Consider the following 20,947-nt stretch of genomic DNA (forward strand, 5'->3'; position numbering starts at 1 on the left):
CCCTTTAGGCACTTCCCTCTTCTTATTATATTTTGTTTTGAAGTTATTTCTAGGCATGTCTTATCATCGCACCTGGAGCTGTATGTTTTTTGAGTATGAAGCCTGTAATGGATAAATCTTCACTTCTCACACTGTGCTTAACACAGTCCCTTGCATATGACTGATGCTGAATAAAAATTTTGGAAGGAATTTGCAAGTTAATTGTGGTTGCTAGATTGCTCTTAAAAAGTAGTTAATGATGTCTAATAAATACATCAAGAGACTGATATCTGCAAAAATCCTTTTAATGTTAGCAATCCTAAATTCAGATTTTCTCATAAAGGGAATAGTACTTGCTTGGGATGTTTATATGTCATTTTTGTGCATTTCCGTGACACTGATATACAGAGATTATTTTACATTCATAAATGGTTCTGTCATTTTCATTTTTGCCTCTCTTTTGAAGATTCACATGCTCATTTAGCGGTAAAAAAGAACAGAAAGAGCAAATCAGCACCCTTTCTGGTCGTCTGTACCAGGCGGGGAGAAAGAGACCTGAAAGCATGTCTGAGTGATGGACTCACTTTGATTATTCGGGGCTTTCCGAGTGCGTGTGGCTTCAGCTGAGTTCGGAAGATGCCCACACAGACCCTCCTTATTCACTGGAGGCAGTTTTCATATTAGAGTAAACCGGGACACAGAGGTTTACATTTCTTTAAGGTTATTTTGAACTGGTAATTTTGAATTGTTGTTTTTTTTAAACCTTTTCTATTTACATTGTTCACACGATGAGTGTTTTCTAAAGACTATTTGTTTTAGTTGTTTAGTCTTGATATAAATTTGAAATACCTTGGTTTATTACCAAGTGTGGCCAAATAAAGTAATAGTGTTTTAATTCTCACAATTAAAAATATATTTTTTGAGATCTGGCCCATGTGGCTTAGTTGGTTGGAGCACTGTCCCGTAGACTGAAGGGTTGTGGGTTTGATTCCGGTCAGGCCACATACCTGGGTTGCAGGTTTGGTCCCCAGCTGGGGCGCATAGAAGAGGGCAGCCAAGTTGACCCCCCCATTTCCTCCCTTCTTGCTCCCTCCCTTTCTCTCTAAAAATAGTGAAAAAATGTCCTTGGATGATGGTTAAAAAAATTAAATAGATAAAATAAAATGCTTTGTTTCTTTAAAAATGCTTTTTGAGCTCTAACCTGAAGGCATTTGACAATGTTTCCATCTGCTGATTTGAGTTCCTCTTTCGGATCCCACGGCACCACAGCACCGGGCAAGGCCCTGATAAATGTGTGGTTCTCACCTGGTTGTATTCGATGCTGGGAAGCGGGTGAATGAGGAAAGAGCTTGAGAATAGAGATTGAGTCTGTGTTAGGCAGCATCAACTGATGGAAGTAAGAAGTTATAAAAAGTGGAAACTAAATCTTTTTGTTTATTGAGATTTATTCATTCATTCTGCGAGTACTTGCTCATTGTTCACGTTTGGTCGTTTCAGATCAGGTGTCTCAGCCACGGCACTGTTGACACTTCGGGCTGCTGAGTTCTCCGTGGAGAGTTGCCCTGTGCATTGCAGGTGTGTAGCGTCGTCATCCATGGTCTCTACCCTGTGGATACCAGTAGCACTCTCCTGATTGACAGGTAAACTCGTCCACAGACATTGCCAGGTGTCCCCTGGGAGCGAAAATAATCTCTGGTAGAGAACTGTTCTTCAGATGGACATTTAAAAAGCAAATTTTTTGAAGCGTGCTTTGCATTGTTTTCCTATTTCAAATGTTGGGACATGCTTCATGTGATCTAGTCTTTCAGTATTCCTGGGTAGTGCTCTAACTGAAAAAGTGACTTAGGTTTTACTATGGAAGATGGAAGTAGACAAATTACCTATACAGATGTTGAAAGGAAACCTTACATTAAAAAATTAACAGTTAATTTAACCACGATTCTGTAGCATTTATGACATCTTGGATCGAAGAATCTACCATTTCATGATTTTTTGAAAAGTACTTTCTATCTAGGGTCAAATTATTAAAAAGAAATCTTCTAATGCTTGTTATTTTTGCTCCTTTAAGAATGATCCTATTCATCTTTTGTTTTAAAGCCTCTGTAACTGGTTGGTGCTGCATAAGCATTCCACTGAGACCATGCTCTTGGCTTCTCTGCTGCCTCCTTTTCTGAAGCTACAAGGGATGCAAAACATATTCAGAAAACGCATTCAAAGCTTTACAACTTATTATATCCAGGAGAGACAGATTTAAGATTGCTGAGGTTTCTGGTTGTAGCACTTCAAGCAGAAATCCATACTCCATTAGGTTCTCTAACATTGTGACCTTAATTTTCCAGATATTTTGCCTTTTAAATTGAAAGCAGTATTTTAATACTATTTAAATCTTCTGGAGGGGCTTGTAATATCACAGACTTAAGTTGTGAAATATTTGAAACAAATGAAAAGTAAAATAGCAACTGACTTAGGACTGTATCACTTTATGTATGTGCTTTTATATACAGTGAGAGGAAGGTGTGTGCAGAACACAGTGCGCTGGTGCCCGTGGAGGAGCCCCGGGGTGAGGCACGCCCCGGCTATGCTTGAGCAGACTCTCTTTCATGGGCTCTTTCTGGGCGTCAAAGAGTTTCTCATTAGAACTTCTGGCCAAGATGGAGGCATAGGTGGAAACACTGTGCCTCCTCGCACAACCAAGTTTAAAGACAACAAAGTTTTAGTAACAAAAACGCAGCCAAAACAGACAGAAAAGTGAACTGTATGGAAGCCCGACAACAATGAACCATTCATCCAGACCGGCGCGAGCAGACCAAAACATTATGGCTCCAGCAGAAAAAACAGCTCAAAGCCCCAGAGCCAGTACATCTAAGTGACTAAGAGATAGCCAACCTATCAGATGCACAGTTCAAAACACTGGTGATCAGGATGCTCACAGAACTGGTTGATTATAGTCACAAATTAGAGGAACATATGAAGGCTAAACTAAGTGAAATGAAGGGAAATGCACAGGAAACCAATAGTGATGGGAAGGAAACTGGGACTCAAATCAATGGAGTGGACCAGAAAGAAGAAAAAAAACAAACAGAAAAGTATGAAGAAACAAGAATTCAAAAAAATGAGGAGAGACTTAGGAACCTCCAGGACATCTTTAAATGTTCCAACATCTGAATTATAGGGGTACCAGAAGGGGAAGAGGAACAGCCACAAGGGGAAAACTTATTTGAACAAATAATAAAGGAGAACTTCTCAAGTCTGGCAAAGGAAATAGACTTCCAGGAACTCTAAGAAGCTCAGAGAGTCCCAAAGAAGTTGGACCCAAGGAGGAACACACCAAGACACATCATAATTATATTAGCCAAGATTAAAATGCAGGAGAGAATCCTAGAAGCAGCAAGAGATAAGGGGACAGTCACCTACAAAGGAGTTCCCATCAGACTGTCAGCGGATTTCTCAAAAGAGACCTTACAGGCAAGAAGGGGCTGGAAAGAAGCATTCCAAGTCATAAAATCCAAAGACCTACATCCAAGATTGCTTTATCCAGCAAAGCTTTCATTTAGAATGGAAGGGCGGATAAAGTGCTTCTCAGATAAGGTCAAATTTAAGGAGCTCATCATCACCAAGCCCTTATTATGTGAAATGTTAAAGGGACTTATCTAAGAAAAAGAAGATAAAAAGTATGAACAGTGAAAGGACAGCAAACTCAGAGTTATTAACAACCACACCTAAAACAAGCAAACTACGAGGACAGCGAGATCAGGAGCAGAACCATAGAAATGGAAATCACATGGAGAGTTAGCAAGAGGGGAGTGGGAGGAGGAGAAGGGGGGAGAAGGTACAGAGAATGAGCAGCATAGATGGTAGGTAGAACATAGATGGGGGGTAGGGCAAGAATAGTATGGGAAATATAGAAGCTAAAGAACTTGTGACACATGGACATGAACTAAAGGGGGGAATTGTCGGGGAGGGGGTGTTCAGGGTGGAGAGGAATGAAGGGGGAAATGGGACAACTAATGGAATAATCAACAAAATATATTTAAAAAAGAAGAGAGTTTCTCATTAGGAGCAGTTGTTAAATTCTCTGAACTTAGAAAATTTATTTTGTATAAAACTATGGTCTGGTGAAATGAAAACCTACATGGACAGTAGCTGCTGAGTTATCTTGCTTTGGTGGAGAAAGCAGGAAATGTAAAGCTGTATTATACTCCTGAGCCCCAAACTGAGAACTATTAAAAGAAAACTTCATAGAAAAGTAGAGATGAAAAGCCCTTTGTTCTTTCATTAGTAAATTAGGTCAGTTTTTAGATAATATTCTCATTGAAAAATGTACACATTTCTCAAGTAATTGATATAATTTAATCCAATTCATATCTTAAAGGTATAAAACTAAACTGAATTCTTTAAGAGCCCTTGATTATTTCATCTCTTTTCCACTGTAAAATGTTGTTTAGAACCTAAATTAATCATATAATCTTTTCTTTAATTTGTGGCTCACCAAAGGATGATACATCAAATATTCTTTATTAGCCTATAGGAGCTAAAAATTTATATTAGCCTGTGTTTGTGTATGGCATTCATTATGAGATAGTTATTAAGGGGCTGCAGTAACCTCCCTGAGTTCCTTACATGTATTCCTGTTAGTTAAATGCCAGATAAATGGCATGAGTACGCTAATGCCAGGTAATGATTGCGTGAGTTTCCAGGGGCTGTTGTTTAACATGAAGGACCACTGCGGGTAGATTCTCCAAATATTTTCCTGTCCTGTTGCAGTCCAAAATGAGGGTAGTTTATCCCCGTTGGTGTTTCTGTTTTGTGGGTGCCCCATTGGTTTAGGGTAAAGATGAAAAGACCCTTCCCTGCTGGCAGCATGTGACCTGTTTCTGCTGAGGGTTTGGTTTGGTGAGTCTCCAGGGCAGGTTTTGATTTCCATATTGCCAGCTGTCTTACTTCTTCACCTTATTCATTGACCCTCTGTCTCCCAAATCAGTACTCAGTGGCCTCATACGACTGGGACGAGAGATCCTTCACCTCTGTCCAAAGATGGCCAGCAAGCCCCTGGAGGTCTTGACTTGCTGTCAATGTAAGAATGCCTTTTCTAGCCCTGGGTGGTATAGCTCAGTGGATTGAGCACGGGCCTTTGAAGCAAAGGGTCGCTGGTTCGACTCCCAGTCAGGGGGTTGCAGGCCAGGTCCCCAGTGGGGGACACGTGACAGGCAACCACATATTGATGTTTCTCTCCCACTCTTTCTCCTTCTGTCACCTCTCTCTAAAAATAAACACATAAAATATTTTTTTAAAAAGAATGCCTTTTCCATAAACTTAGCAAAGCATTCAGTAGGAAAAACCTTCTGGGTGCACGTGACATATTTGGATATGTCTGACATCAAAGGGAGAGCAGATTCTGGACAATTCTTAAACTTGTTCATCCCCATTCATATCATCTGGGTATTTAGAAACATTCCTCTTAGCCTTTATATACCTTCCTGTTGTCAGAATGGTTAACTGGCCAGACAGCAGTGGTTCATTGTCCCGTAATTACCTGAAACAGTTCCCAACTCCTGGCTTCTAGGGGCTGTTCTGTCAGGAGATCGTAGCTCCAGGTTAGTCCCCTCATCTGCACCTTGTAAGAGCTGTAGACATTCTGTAGAGACATGTGTATGTTCATCCATCCATCTGTTCATTCACCCACTCAGTTGTGAAACACCAGGCACTAGTGCAGGACACAGATGCTAAGTTTGAGTCATTCTGCAAAGTTTTGTGGAAATTACCAATGTTCCTGAGCTCGTTGTCTTTCCAGAAAGTTTCCTGCTATTGGCCTTTTTCTTTAGTGGCAACAAAGCAGCCGTAAAGTTACACGCGTGACTACTGAAATGACAAGACTCACCCTTAATATTTTTGTTAATAGAACATCTCAGCATAGAAATAGAAGATACAAAGAATAACTAAGTGAAATTCTAGTACTGGAAAAATATAACAGTGAAGGAAAACACCAGTATTTAGATTAATGCTTGACTAAATTTAGCCTAGTTCAGTGGTTAAACAATAACACTTCCTCAGTGTGCGGTGTGGTCCTGGTTGTATCACGTCGGCAGCGCCACATCACCTGGTGAGACGTGGTGTCAGGTTGTCTCAGGTCACCGGGGCTCTCAGCGATGATCCGTCCGCCGGGTCCCCCGGGAGAAGTCTCCCCGCTCATTACTCTTTGTTCTTGGTGTTCTGAACTTTTATGGTTCTTGATGGGGATCATGTGTCATGAACTTGCTGTGAAACCTGTGGGCTCTTTCAGTTTGAAGATTCATTTATTCCAGGGAAGGTTTATTTGTATTATTTCTTTGATGATTTCTTCTCTTAATTTTCTGTATTCTTTTTGGCTTGAACTCTTGTTATTCAAGTGTTGGACCTCCTGGACTCATCCTTTAATTTTTTTTCTATTCACTCCCATTTTTCATCTTTTTGTCATTTTGGTCTGTTTTCTAAGACATTCCCCAAATTTATATTCTAACTCCTTAATTTAGTTTAGTTTTTATTTTTAGATGTTAAGGACTCCCTCTGGCTTCTGAGTATTCTTTCCTTGTAGCTTCTTATTTCATGGGTATATCTTCTGCTCTTGGAGGGTATTTTTATATGTGTGGTTTACTTCTGCTCCTGGCTTCTCTTTGCTCACTTTGAGTTCCTTTCCCCCAATTTGTTTGGTCTCTTTTGCTTTGGAGTCTTTCATAAAATGTCTTGCTAGCCTTGTTATTTTTCCTGTTTAAGAAGGAGGTATTAAAATTCCATCACAAGCTTTGTGTCAACTAGTGCGTGTGACCTGGTGAGGATCTAAGTAAGCTCTTTTTCGCGGGGGCTGTAGGGTTCTGGGGAAGAATCCCTGTATGTCAGCATCTGCTGTGGTGGTGGGGGGGAGAGAAACATCAATGTGAGATGAAAACATGGATTGGTTGCCTCTTGTATGTGCTGCGATCAGAGATGGAACCTGCAAACTAGGCGTGTTCCCTGACCAGGGATCAAACCTGCTCAGCATTTCCACCTGCTGAGCAACCTGACCAGGGCTGTGTGTGTGTGTGTGTATGTGTGTGTGTGTGTGTCAGTTTCTCCAGAAAGGAAGCTCTGTTCTCCTGCTTGAGAGGTAAAAGCCTGGCCTCCAGCATTCTTGGAATAAACAGGGAAAGAGGGACAGGGAATCTCACAGTGGTGCTTCACCGCTGATCACAGATATACCTGGACCCCAAGCCAGAACCTGGCTGGGAGGATGACTTCTAGGCATTTGTAGGAGGGAGGGGTAGTGGTCTGGCCTTGCAGGATCTGGTGATACTTTCTGAAATTTTTGCATTGATTGGGACAATTCAAATCTGTAAAGTGCTTTAGTCCCATTTGAGACAATAAGACCAACCGTTCAGTGCCTGGACCATCTATTGAGTCCTGGAAGGAAACAGAGGACAGTAGCAGATGCTGGTAATTGGGACGAAAGTGGCAACTGCACTCCAGCGGTCGTGGCAGATTCACCGTAGTCTTCCGACTCTTGTGTGAAAGAAACAATAATTCTTCTAAAACTCATTGCTGTATGAGGTTGAGGAATGAGTTTCCATCCCCTCCCCTCTCCTGATAGCTTTTAAGGTGCTTGGAGCATTCCGTCATCCCAGGGAAATATTTGCCCTTCTCATTCCTAAACATTTTATTCAGTAGTTTGCATTTTCTGTGAGACACCCAGGGTGCAGGGTTCCTTCAGAGGCAACCTCTTCATCGTCCTCGGTTTCTTAAGATAAGTAAGACCTCGCAGAGATACACTTTCATTTCTGAGCTTGCAGACTGCAGTTCTCTAATAATAGCAGTTTCATTTCGGTGGATCACATGTCACTCAAATAGTAGAAGGCCCACTGGAACTGCGGGTCACCTAATTGTCTTTACTGGACGATGATTTAATACATTACAAAGTTGCATGTAGTCATTTCTGATGCCTTGGAGCAGTGGTTTCCAAACATTTCGACCCAAACCTCAGTGCGAAAAAGTTTACATCACACACACACAGACACACACATGATGTGAAGCTAATGTAATGAAAGGATACCTTTATTTACAGTGTTATGTTCTTGTATTTTCTCTTCTATTTAAATGTAAAATATTTTGCCCTGTGGGTGAGCTACAGTTTGTAAATCACTGCATTGTGGTTCTTAATATTTTGGGGGGTTTGGTAGATATCGGGCCTTTTTGGAGCACTGATGACATTACTGGAATCTCTTCTCAGAAAAATGCGTGTGCACATTTTTGCAGACATTTTCAGGAGATTGATGGGCTTCGGGTATAAACAGGCACTTCTCCCTAGTGCTGAAAACGTCAGTGCTAAAGAACATTCGGGGCTACCTTGCTTTGCCGGCACATTGCACCCTGTGTGCCCGGACAGCTGCCATCGACTGCCCAGCAGGTCACCTGCCCTTCCTCCCTTTCTCTCTCGAAGTGTTACTAATATCAGGCTGTAGGCCAGAGACCATATGATAAATCGAAGTTCATCTTGCACACCAAGGTTAAAGGTCTCAGAGAGTCCTTATGCTTCCTGGGTATACAGTTGTCTCTGTACTATTTAGAGTCAGTGCACAGGGACCTGGGAGAGGCAAACACTTGCTTCCCGATATGTCAGGAGCTGTCGCTCTTTTGCAGAGACGCTGCTTTGCCCGGACCTTAGTACACTGACCCCCGAGCATCTGCAGGCCGACTCCCCAGGCATCTTTGTGTGCAGTGCAGAACTTACTCATCAGCAGTCAGCCCCCCCATCTTCTTTACAACCACCGTACAGAGTCAGAATAGAGTAGTCAGAATGGAGCCCCAGCTCTGTCGTGTGAGCTTCTGGTTCCCCCTGCCCTTCACTTTTCATTCTTCCTGTCCCTCCTTTCACAGAAAATCAGTGAATTCTTTCTGTGTGCCCGGCTTTGTTAGTGAGAGGAATAATACGCTGGTGAGAAAAACCCGACGTCCAGGTGTGCGTGGCCGCCCCTCGCCAAATCGGTCCAGGACCTGCCTCTGGCTCCTCACCCTGGGCCGCCGCCCTCAGGCTCCTGGCGGTCGCACTGGTTCCTTCCTACTCTCCCAGGGTTTCGTATTTGATGGTTACTTACTTGCCCACATAGAAATTTTAATGTGCAGTTTTTATTCTGCCTGGAACAACAGACTTAAATTTTCTTATGCAGTTTTTCTTTTGTCTAATGCTTTTGTCTAAGCATTTGACAAATGCTTTTTATCCTTTTAAATAATAATGTAAATGTGCAAATCTTAAAATATTATTTCTGATGCTATGTTCACTATTCTGGAAATAACATCATGGGAAAATGGTGTTAATGTGCAAAAATTACCCTCAAAATTGAGAGTTATAATCTTTGAAAGGTGTCTTAATAGTGGGGACATTTTTAGCTGATAAAATACAGGCTCATAGCATTGGGGCACGGTTAGTGTTCTCTCACAAGCAGACTCCAGGCTCAGCATCTGGGGCAAAAACGTGACGAAACTGGCCTTTATTACATTGTGACAAAACCCACAAATGATTTTATCTTCTTCACTTTTTTAAGAAGGTAAAATATTTGCATATTATTTCAATACCTTCCACAGCAGTTGTAATGAAATCTGACACGTTGTTAATGGTGCAGTTAAAATATGTTTGCATTACATCCATATTTTGTTGCAGTTATCCAAGAGATTTTTCTAAAACGATTCTTAAACTTGTATATTTTACAGTCCGACTCAGCAAATAGATCTCACGCATGCTGCAAGTTAGCTCTTTCAGGTGTCCGCGGCAGACATCTCTGAATCAGTCACAACCTCCCTTCCCTGTGACAACCTCACATCCTCAGCACACTGACCTGGGTCATTGCTAACCGAGTGCAGAGAGGGCGTGTGATAAAAGCTATTTATCATGTTCGTTTTGCACCTTAACCATTAGAATGAGCAGAGGACACCAAAAGTCTGCTGAAGTTTGGAGAAAGAGCAAGGACAATAGAAACGACAGTACCTAATTAAATCAGGTAACCGTCAAGCTTATGTCCAGGCTTTGCCATTTGTTGGTGTACCCAGCATTGTAGCAGCTGGCCCTCCACAGAGAGTGAGAAAATAGCAGCAGAAGGGAGGCCAACGGTGACTGATTCTTAACTCCTATTGTTTGTATTCAGGTTCATAGCCATGGTTGTACACGGTGGACCCTGGATGCCCTCTTCAAAATGAACTTTTTCAGCATACCTGGTATTAGCCCCCGTTAAGCACATAGGTCATTCCTCTCTGTGTTCAGGTTAGTTGGACACATGCGCAGGTTGGTAATTTCAGTACCAGTTTGGTCAGTACCTTAACCCTTCCTCGGTAGTGAAACCATTTTAGCGGAGTGGTTGTAGGGCACTGTGGCAAGAATGTTCTCAAAGATGGAAATGGAACAGACAAGAAGAGCAAGTAGAGCACATTATAAATAGTAAAGGTATTTTTATGAAATATTTACCTATATGCACGTATGTGTATATTGGGACAAAATGTAAAATGTACTTGTTATTGTGGATCATATAAAAATGTTTGAGAAATACTGAACTAGACTGCAAGATCCTTATAATGGTCCAACTGATCTTTGCTTTCTTCTGTTGATTTCATATTATAAGTGCACATTAGTGCTCACGGAATGATTACAACATTTGCCTCAGTTAGACACTGTGTGTTGAAAGTGAAGGGCTTGTTTACCCAGTCAGTGTCTGATTTGGCTTCTGTGGATGTAGAGTTTTTTTGTTTTAACCAGGCGTGCCTTTAGGTGTACTGCCCATTATCTAGTCTTCTTTAGCTGAGTGGGTTTGACATGGGTACGCCCTGCCTGTCTCCTTCTCCCTTCCCCTTTACGTGACCCTGTGCCCTTGTGTTTCCCGTGGGACCCGTCAAAGACCCTGTGCTGAGACGTCATGAGTGGGTTGGTCATGACCTGGACTCGTTCCCCCTCTGTCACCCCACAGCGTGCGTTGAGTGCTTACAGTTTATCGGACACTTTTTGTGCATTTATGTACTATTTACAAGTATTTTACGTGTATTCACTTACTCCTCATAATAATCCCATGGAAGGTGCTTTGTTATCCCCAAGGCAGTGATGAGGAAACTAAACACAGAAGTACGTTAAAATCACAGACCCGGTGAGTGGGTAGGATCTGGACCGAGGCAGTCTGTGGGAAGGAACGCAGCACTACCGAAGTCCAGAGAGCTTGGCCAGAGGGCTCGTAGGCCCGGGGGTTTTGCTCAGTCAAGGCTCTTTCTGGGGCAAGGTAGCTAGAGAGAAGGCCTCAGGTAGTCTTTTTTGTATGACTGGGCCCTGAAATTCAGTGAAGCTGGAAGACAGACTGAGTTCTCGCTTTTCTTTTTTTTGTATTTTTAAAATTATTTTATTGTTGTTCAGGTACAGTTGTCTGCATTTACTTCTCACCACTCCCCCCCACCCCAGCCATCCCCACGTCCCTCCCCTGCTTCTACCTCACTTTGGTTTTTTCCATGTGTCCTTTATCGTTGTTCCTAAAAACCTTCTCCCCCTCCCCCCCCCCATTATTTCCTCCTACCTCCTCTCTGGTTACTGTCAGTTTGTTCTTAATGTCAGTGTCTCTGGGTATATTTTGCTTATTTATTTGTTTCATTGATTAGGTTCCACTTAAAGGTGAGATCATATGGTATTTGTCCCTTACCCCCGGCTTATTTCTCTTAGCATAATTCTCTTCAGTTCCATCCATGCTGTCACAAAGGGTGTGAGCTCCTTCTTTCTTTCTGCTGTGTAGTATTCCATTGTATAAATGTATAAATATATAGACTGATTGGGTAAATGTACCATAGTTTTTTTGATCCATTCATTTACTGACGGGCACTTAGTTTGCTTCCAGCACTTGGCTATTGTAAATCATGCTGCTATGAACATTGGGGTGCACAGGTTCTTTTGTACTCGTGTTTCATGGTTCTTAGGATATAAGCCCAGCAGTGGAATTGCCCGGTCAAAAGGCAGGTCCATTTTTAGTTTTCTGAGGAAATTCCATACTGTTTCCCACAGAGGCTGCACCAGTCTGTGTTCCCACTAATAGTGCACTAGGGTTCCCTTTTCTCCACAACCTCTCCAACACTTGTTGTTTGTTGATTTCTTTGTTTGATGGCCATTCTGACTGGTGTGAAGTAGTATCTTATTGTGGTTTTAATTTGCATCTTTCTGCTGGCCAGTGAAGCTGAGTGTCTTTCCCATGTCTCTGGGCCCTCTGGATGTCCTCCTTGGAAAAGTGTTTATTCAAGTCTTTTGCCCATTTTTTTAATTGGGTTGCCTTCTTGGAGTGGAGTCATGTGAGTTGTTTATATATTTTGGAGATCAAACCCTTGTCTAAGGTATCATTGGCAAATATGTTTTCTCAAATAGTTGGCTCTCTTTTCATTTTAATGCTGTGTTCTTTAGTCATGGAGAAGCTTTTTTAATTTTATGAGGTCCCATTTATTTACTCTTTCTTTTATGTCCCTTGCTCTAGGGGGTATACTGGTGAAAATCTTACTGCATGGGGTATCTGGGATTTCCTGCCTATGTTCTCCTCTAGGACTTTAGTGGTGTCATGTCTTATATTTAAGACTTTTATCCACCTTGAATTTATTTTTGTGTATGGTGTAAGTTGGTGATCAAGTTTCATTTTTTTTCATATAGCTGTCCAGATCTCCCAACACCATTTGTTGAAGAGGCTATTTTTACTCCATTTTGTGCTTCTGCCCTATTTGTCAAATATTAATTGACCATAGAGACTTGGGTTTGTTTCTGGGTTCTCTATTCTGTTCCATTGGTATGTGTGTCTGTTCTTATGCCAAGGATGTCCACTTTCACCACTCCTATTCAACATAGTATTGAAAGTTCTAGCCACAGGAATCAGACAAGAAAAAGAAACAAAAGGCATCCAAGTTGGAAAGGAGGAAGCAAAACTGTCATTGTCTGCAGATGACATGATAGTGTACGTACAAATCCTATAGACTCCACCAAAAAACTACTTGACCTAATAAGTGAATTTGGTAAAACAGTGGGATACAAAGCCAATATTCAGAAGTCAAAGGCATTTTTGTATACCAACAATGAAATATCAGAAATAGAAATCAGGAAAAAATCCCATTTGATATAGCAACAAGAAAAATACCGTGCCTAGGAATAAACCTAGCCAAGGACATAAAAGACCTGTATACAGAAGACTATACAACACTGAAGAAAGAAATTAAGGGAGACACAAACACATAGAAGCATGTACCATTGCATGGATTGGAAGAATTAATATCATCAAAATGTCCATACTACCCAAAGCAATTTATAGATTCAACGCACTCCCTGTTAAAGTACCAATGGCATATTTCAAAGATATAGAACAAACATTCCAAAAATTTATATGGAACCATAATGACCCCGAATAGCTGCAGCAATTTTGAGAAAGAAGAACAAAGTAGGAAGGATCACAATACCTGATACCAAACTGTATTACAAGGCCACTATAATTCTCGCTTTTCAATTAATTTTTTGATGCTGTGTGGACAAAGCTTGGGATAAGTGGCCAGCTGCCTTGCCTTTTAATAAAAATCTGTATTTAGTGTACCCCCACCAATTTATTTAAGGTTGTTTTGCCAAATTTTCAAGGTCAACATAATTTTTAAAAATTTAGATATAATTTAAATATAAAATTTACTGCTTTCAAGTGTGCTGCTCCGTGGCTGTACAACTAGTATTAACTTCTAATTTGAGAATATTTCTAATTAGAAGAACCCTTGTAACCATTAGCAGTCACTTCACGCTCTTTCCCTCCCTGCCAGGCCCTAGCAAACACGTTAGTAGAGTACTAATGTACTTTCTGTATAGATTTGCCTGTTCTGGATATTTCAGTCAGTAGAAGTCATGCAACGCGTGGCTTTTCTATCTGGCTTCTTTTATGTGTCATCATATTTTCAAGTCAATCCTTGGTGTGTGTGTACATGCCTCATATTGTTATCCATTCATCAGTTGGTGGACATTTCAGTTGTTTTCAGCTTCTTTGATTACTGTGAGTAATGTTGCTCTGTTTATTAGTGTATAAGTTTTGTGTGAGTATATATGTTTTAAATTCCCTTGTGTCTATTCCTGGGAATTGCTGGGCCAGAGGGTTACTCTGTTTGACTTTCTGAGGAGCCACCAAATTGTTTTCTGTAACAGCAACACCATTTTCCATCCCAGCAGCATGACGTGGAGGCAACAGTTGCTCCACATCCTCTCCACCACTTGCTATTTTCTGTGTTTGTTTATTTTTTTGTTTTACTGTAACTATCCTAGTGAGTGTGAGGTGGTATCTCATTGTGGTTTGATTTGCTTTACCATGAACTTGCCCATTTTTTTAAAAAAATGGGTTGTCTTTTTATTCTTGAATTGTAAGACTTCTTTATAAATTCTGCATACTAGACTTAGACTCCCATAAGCTGTATGATTTGAAAATGTTTTCTTAATTCAGTGGGTTATTTTTTCACTTTCTAAGCAATGTCCTTTGAAACACAGATATTTTTAATTTGATGAAGTCCATCTATCTATTTTTGCCTTTGGTTGCTTGTGCTTAAGTGTCATATCTAAGAAGCTGTTGCTTAATACATGATCAGAAAAGTGTATTACCCCTATGTTTTATTCTAAGAGTTTTATAGTTTTAGCTCTTATATTTAGGTCTTTGATCTATTTTGAGTTGATTTTATATGTATTGTAAGGTAGGTGTCCATATTGGTTCTTTTGTGTTTATGTGTCTAGTTGTCCCAGCACCATTTATTGAAAAGATTGTTCTTTCCCCATTGCCTTGTTTTGATAACCCTTGTCAAAAATCAATTAGCTGCAGGTATATAGGTTTATTTTTGGAGTCTCCATTCCATTCTACTGAACTGCATGTTTATCCTAGGCCAGTACCACACTGTTTAATTTACTATAGTTTTAAAGTAAGCTTTGAAATTGTGAAATATGAATCCTCCAACCTTGCTATTCTTTTCCCCAATGTTGTTTTGGCTATTCTGGTGTCTTGCACTTTCATATGAATTTTAGGATGGTTAATTTCTGGCCTTCCCTCCCCTCCAAAAAAAAAACACAGTTGGAATTTTTGAGATGACATCAAATCCATAGATCAGTTTGGGGAATATTGCCATGTTACAATATTAGGTCTTCTAAAACATGAAGACAGAGTGTCTTTCTGGTCACTTCGATTTATTTAACACGGTTTTATAGTCTTCACTGTATAAGTATTGTACTTATTTTGTTATTTACTCTTGTTTTTTGATACTACTAGATTGAATTGTTTTCTGAATTTCATTTACAGATTGTTTGTTGTGAATGTGTAGAAATACGACTGAGTTTTGTTTATGGTTCCTGTGTCTTGCAGCCTTGCTCTGCCTATTAGCTTGTGTGTGTCTGTTCCTCAGGGTTTTTTTATGCACAGGGTCACATCATATGCAAATAGAGATAACTTACTCTTTTGCCATTCCACCATGGATGCTTTTAATTTTATTTTTATGTTTAATGCTCTCCAGGCTAGAACTTCTAGTACAGTGTTAAACAGGAATGGTAAGAGTAGACGTTTTTGTCTTGTTTCTGATCTTGAGGGCAAAGCTTTCTGTCTTCTACTATTAAGTGTGATGGTACCTGTGGAACTTTGATAGATGCCTTTTGTCAATTTGAGGAAATTCTCAGTGTTTTCATCATGGCGGGGAGAGGGATTTTATCTGTTTTTTTTTACCTTTGGGTATTGATGATCAGGCATTTATTTTCTCCTTTATTACATTAATATTGTATAGTACACTGATTTTACACGTTGAATCAACCTTGTATTCCTTGAATAAATCTCCCTTTGTCATATTTATAATCCTTTTTATATACTACTGGATTTGGTATTTTGCTAGAATCTGCTGCTAATATTATGCTGAGGAGTTTTGCATTTATAGTCATTCCCAGGGACTATTGATTTGTAGTTGTGTAATCTGCACACGTGTGCATGCATACATGCATATGTGTGGTATCATTGACTGGTTTTGGTGTCAGCATAATATTGGTCTCTGGCTAGTCACTTCATGTTTGAAGGACAGTTTTTGCAGACAGGTCCCCCCCTTTCAGAACTTTGAGTATGTTATCTCACTCTCTTTTGGATTTCATGGGTTCTGATGAGAATCAATTGTTATTTTTATTGAACATCCTTTGAATGTGATAAATTATTTCTTTGTTGATTCTTTCAAGAGTTTTTCTTTGTCTTTTGAGAATTTGATTAATATATGTCTAGGTGTAGATTTTTTTAAGTTTATCCTACTTCGAGGTTTTGTTTTGTCTTTTAAGCTTCTTAGATGTGGAGATTGTTTTTCATCAAATTTGGGAGCTTTTGGGCATTATTTCTTCAAATATTCTTTTTTGTCCTTTTTGTTTCTGAGTCTCCTTCTAAGACTCCCATTATGCATAATTGCTACATTTGATGGTGTTTCTATTAGTGTCCAAAACGATGTTTATCTTTTTAATTCTATTGTTCTTCAGACTAGATCATCCCATTGGCTTATCTTCAAGTTCATTACTTCTTTCTTCTGCTTGCTCAAATCTGCTATGCTATTGAGTATCTCTAATGAAATTTATTTCAATTATTGTTGTACTTTTTGATTCCAGAATTTCTATTTGATTTTTAAAGAATGATTTACATATCTTTAATGATAATATCTGTTGGTGAAATATCCTCATACTTTCTTTGAAGTTTTTAGATATATTTTCCTTCAGCTCTTTGAACATATTTAAAACAGCTCACTTAAAGTCTTTGTCTAGTAAGTCCAACATCTGGACTTCAGCAGGACCAGTTTCTATTGACTGCTTTTTTCCCCCCCTTCTGTATGGTCATAATTTCTTGTTTTTAAAAAAAATTTTTCATGTTGCATTTTTTTGTTGTTGGAAACCGGATATTTTAAATAAGTTGGCAACTCTGCATATCAGATACTCTCCCTTTCCAGGGTTTTTCATTGCTGCTGGTTCTTGTAGTAATAGTTTGCGTAGCTACTTTTCTGATTATGCTAAGTCTGTGTTTCTTGTTTTCTGTAGCTTCTGAACTTTTTACTTATTTAGCACAGTGGTCAACTAATGATTGGAACAGATTTTCTTAAATGTCTATGACTAGTGAATCACCAGGCTTTCCTGAGGAGCCCTATGTGCATGTTAGGGTTCACCTTCAGTGTTAGGCAAACTTTTCATCAACTCTGCTAGCCTTTACTTTCTGCTGTGCAGAGCCTTGAGGTGAGCCAGAGATAAGAACTTAGGGGCTCCTCAAGTCTTTTCCTGTGCATATGCATAGCTCTATTCGTGTGCGGCCTCCAAAATTCTCAGGAATATGTTGGAGCTTTTCAAATTCCATGTGGACATCTTATTTCCCACCTTTTCCTTTTAAGAATTTTGGTTAGTCTATTGCTCCAAGTGCTAATAATTGCCTCAGGTAGTTATGAAGTTAGAACTTGCTTGTGATTATTTTCAACAAATATACCCTGGGAACAGACTTTTTGTATTGGGTGAGCTCTGAATCAGGTCAAGTACAGATTGGCTTATAAGTGGGGCCTCTCACTTATAAGGGAATCACCAGAAAGTTTAAGTAGTGACTAATATTTGGGAATGAGGATTTGAAAGAGCTGCAGCTCCATTCTTTTCTCCCCAGTGACTACTTGGCTGTAACAGGATGTGGGCTGTAATTTTTCAAGGCTTTTTGCAGAGATGCAGAGTGGGAGATGGGGCTGAGGAAAGTTAAAATTCCACAAAACTTACTTACCAAGATCCAACTATTTATTTATTTAAAACAAATGCCTCCTGCATGGCTGCAAACCTCTGGTTAATTTCCAGAACTCTGAAAAGTTTATTCTAATAACTTTTGTTGGCTTTTTCATTGTTTTTATGGGTGAATGAAATTTTGGAGTTTCTTAATCTGACCTTTTTGTCAATAATCCATCATAGCTTAAGTACAACTTCTCAGCCTTCATCTTTCTTGAAAATGCTGAGCCATTTGGCTTTTGACCAGCATTGATCAGTGGCCTCTCTTTCTCTGATTATCCTTTAGAAGCTGATGTTTCTCATAGTTCTGTCCTGGACTCTCTTCAGGTTTCATCCCACATATCCTTCCTGTGTGATCTCATCTACACCCCAGACTTCAATTTCTTCTTCTGTATGTGTCTAACCCCAATTTCTCTTTATCTGTGGGCTTATATACCACTGTCTGTTAAACATCTCCACTTCAGTATTTTGAAGTCAAACTGGCTTAGCATGTCAAACTGAACTGATGATCTTATCTAAATCTGTTCTTCCTCCTCTCTTTACAGTCCCAGTGATTCAGTGCTCACCCTCCTCAGTTTTCAAGGTGTTCTTGACGTTTCTCTTTCTCACCATGGCTATCCAGTCATTTACCAATTTCTGTCACTCTGCTTTCTGAATATATTTCCCTCATACCTGATGCTGTTTTTCCTAATTAAGGCCACATTTCTGTCTTGCTTAAACTGTTGTTAATACTTTTCTTGTCCTTCCAGCTCCAGTCTTGTTCAGACTTCCGTACATTTTCTATGCTGTTGGTAGAAGATGCTTTCTAAAAAGCACATCTACAGGGTCTGGCACAAATAATGCCCCTTTTTAATTACAAAATTGTAAGCCTGTACTTCTGTAACATATGACAGTATCACACTCAAGCATACCATATGACATTTTAGGTGAGATAGTCAAAACTATAAGTGATTACCCCCATATTATTACCCTACCAAGCACACTCAAACAGGCCTTACAGAATCTGCCAGACCCTGCATTTTTGTCACTCCCCAACTGGGTAAACAATTGATAAGAGTATAGACACCATCCCTGCCTTGGGAAGCTTTGGGTGTAGTGACGGACACAGACAAATACATGACCAAGTGCAATTCAGTATGTGATTGAGCAAGTGCAGTGCACACAGGAGAGGCAGACACCCAGCGGAGGCTCAAGAGCTCATGAAAATTTCAGAGGAGATGATATCTGAGTTGAGATCTGCAGAAAGAGGAAGAATTGCAATGATGGAGGGAAGGATGGGGTGTTCCAGGCTGTCAGGGCAAGTTGGAAGGCCCAGAGAAAGCGTAGGACTGCAGGAGAGAAGTTCTGGGTGTTGGACAATCATGTGTTAGAGACGTGGCCTGCGATGAGCCTGAAGAGGCAAGTCGAGGTCGTGGCAAACAGGCTCTTCTATGTTATATTAGTGACTCTGTTTAATCTCAGTGATGTTGGGAACCAGTGAAGTAATTTTTGTTGGGGAAAAAACATGATCAGATTTGCGTACTAGAAAGAGCACTCTGGCTGGAGTGCGGAGAATGCTCTGGGTGAGAGAGCTGATTTGGAATCAGAGTGACCAGTTTGGAAGGGAAGGAACCAGTTTGGGAAGAGTTAGGAAGCTCTTGCAGTAATCGAGGCAAGAGATGATATTGATGTTGACATTTGGAATGGAGAAAATGGGATGCATTTGGGAAGTGTTTTGGAAGTAGGATGAATTTGTTATTGTTCAGTGTGGAGACCAAGGGAGAAGGGAGAATCTACAGAAAGTTGTTTGCATTATTTAAGTAATGATTCTATCTATTTCAATAGCTAGCTATTTAGAACATAAAGTTACTATGTATGTAAGCGTATTCATGACAAGAAAGTATATGGTGTTTTGTAAATTTTCTTTTAAAAATTGTTGACATCTGAGTTAGGTCTAAATGCCTACGCTTCCTGAAGAGACTTTACTGTTCACTTGGTAAAAGCTAATAAATGTAGACCTGATGCCTGGATCAATTACTTATTTCTATGAGCCTGGCTCTGTATTTCCTATTGGGATTCATAATTAGAATCATCTTACCTTTTCTAGTCAACAATTTTTTTCCTGTCATAAGTATAAAACTACGTAGTTGATTCCATCAGCTTTCCCAGGCTAAATGAAGATGTTTCTACTTTGGAGTTTGCACTATGAAGCCATTAAAAACTTTTGCAATTTTCTATTTGTAGTATAGTGGAAGATTTGACTAAAGTCTCACTGATTTTAGGTTCAGTTTCATTTGGTCACTTTTGTCAAATGAATTTATGTCTGCATGACTAACTTTTGCTATTTGATTAAAAAGCATACTTTGAAATATGCATTCTTTGATTTTGATGGCCTTTTAAAAAGTTTATCGTTTCATCACTGAGGCATAAAAAGAGAGTCATTGATTATTTTTGCAGAAGACATTTGGAAACTCCTATTTTTGGACTTTCATATTCTTCCGAATGGACTTTGCTGAGATAATAATCTCACAAAAAACCACCATCCCCAGATCTGTTCTAGGATTTGGTAAATGGATGTGTGGTTGGAAAAGTATTGCTAAACATAAGTAGCTTTCAGTTTAATTTTAATCAGGACCATCAATCTATTTTTATTTTAGGAACCAAGGAAAAATTTAATATTTCCAGAATATTACAGAGGACATTTTTTATCTTCATCATAAAAAAAAGAAACATAATGATTTTCCTTTTAATTGAAGAGGAAAATTCTTTGGCTTGAAAAAAAGAAGTCCTCTCTATTCTCAGTTGCCTTTAAAAATCTTGAACCTGTCAGTAGAATGGTGTAATCTAGTAATAACATGCCTGAGGCTTATTGCCTTTTCTTGGGCAACAGTATCAGCAAATGATGTGCTCTATCGATTTTAATCACATTGTTTTTACAGTTCCATTGCAAGGTTTTGAAAACTCACCAAGTAAATAAATCTGTGGTTATAGACACTTCCTTTCTCTGAAAAATCTAACTATTTACATATTTTTCCTTCTTGATCAGTTGTTAAGGTATAACATAGACTAGTAATATTTTGGGAGACTGCTCTTGGCTAGGCTAAATAAAGTGTTCTCCTTGATATTCAGAATTAATATATTTTTAAAATAGAATTGTTATAAATTCAGCATTTGAGTGCCTGTTGCATTGAGAATTTAAGTTAATAAGCGACTTGTGGACTG

General features: G+C 39.5%; 1 protein-coding gene across 5 annotated transcripts in view; it reads left to right on the top strand.

Annotated features, from left to right (window-relative positions):
* STK33 (serine/threonine kinase 33) overlaps nt 1-20,947 on the top strand; it is a 139,934-nt gene that overhangs the window by 44,082 nt on the left and 74,905 nt on the right. For 2 of the 5 annotated variants that reach the window (XM_037050137.1, XM_037050141.1), the window contains one exon: nt 1,477-1,619. The exons of 1 other annotated variant lie outside the window; for it this stretch is intronic. The gene's annotated coding sequence lies outside the window, so the exon portion shown is untranslated. Of the gene's footprint in view, nt 1-1,476; nt 1,620-10,124; nt 10,241-20,947 lie in introns of all 5 variants that reach the window. 2 more of the 5 variants (XM_037050138.1, XM_037050139.1) reach the window with 2 other exon arrangements.

The sequence above is a fragment of the Sturnira hondurensis genome, unplaced genomic scaffold (genome assembly GCF_014824575.4).
Source record: "Sturnira hondurensis isolate 20B ecotype Veracruz unplaced genomic scaffold, ASM1482457v3 Scaffold0006505, whole genome shotgun sequence".
NCBI classification, from domain to species: domain Eukaryota; kingdom Metazoa; phylum Chordata; class Mammalia; order Chiroptera; family Phyllostomidae; genus Sturnira; species Sturnira hondurensis.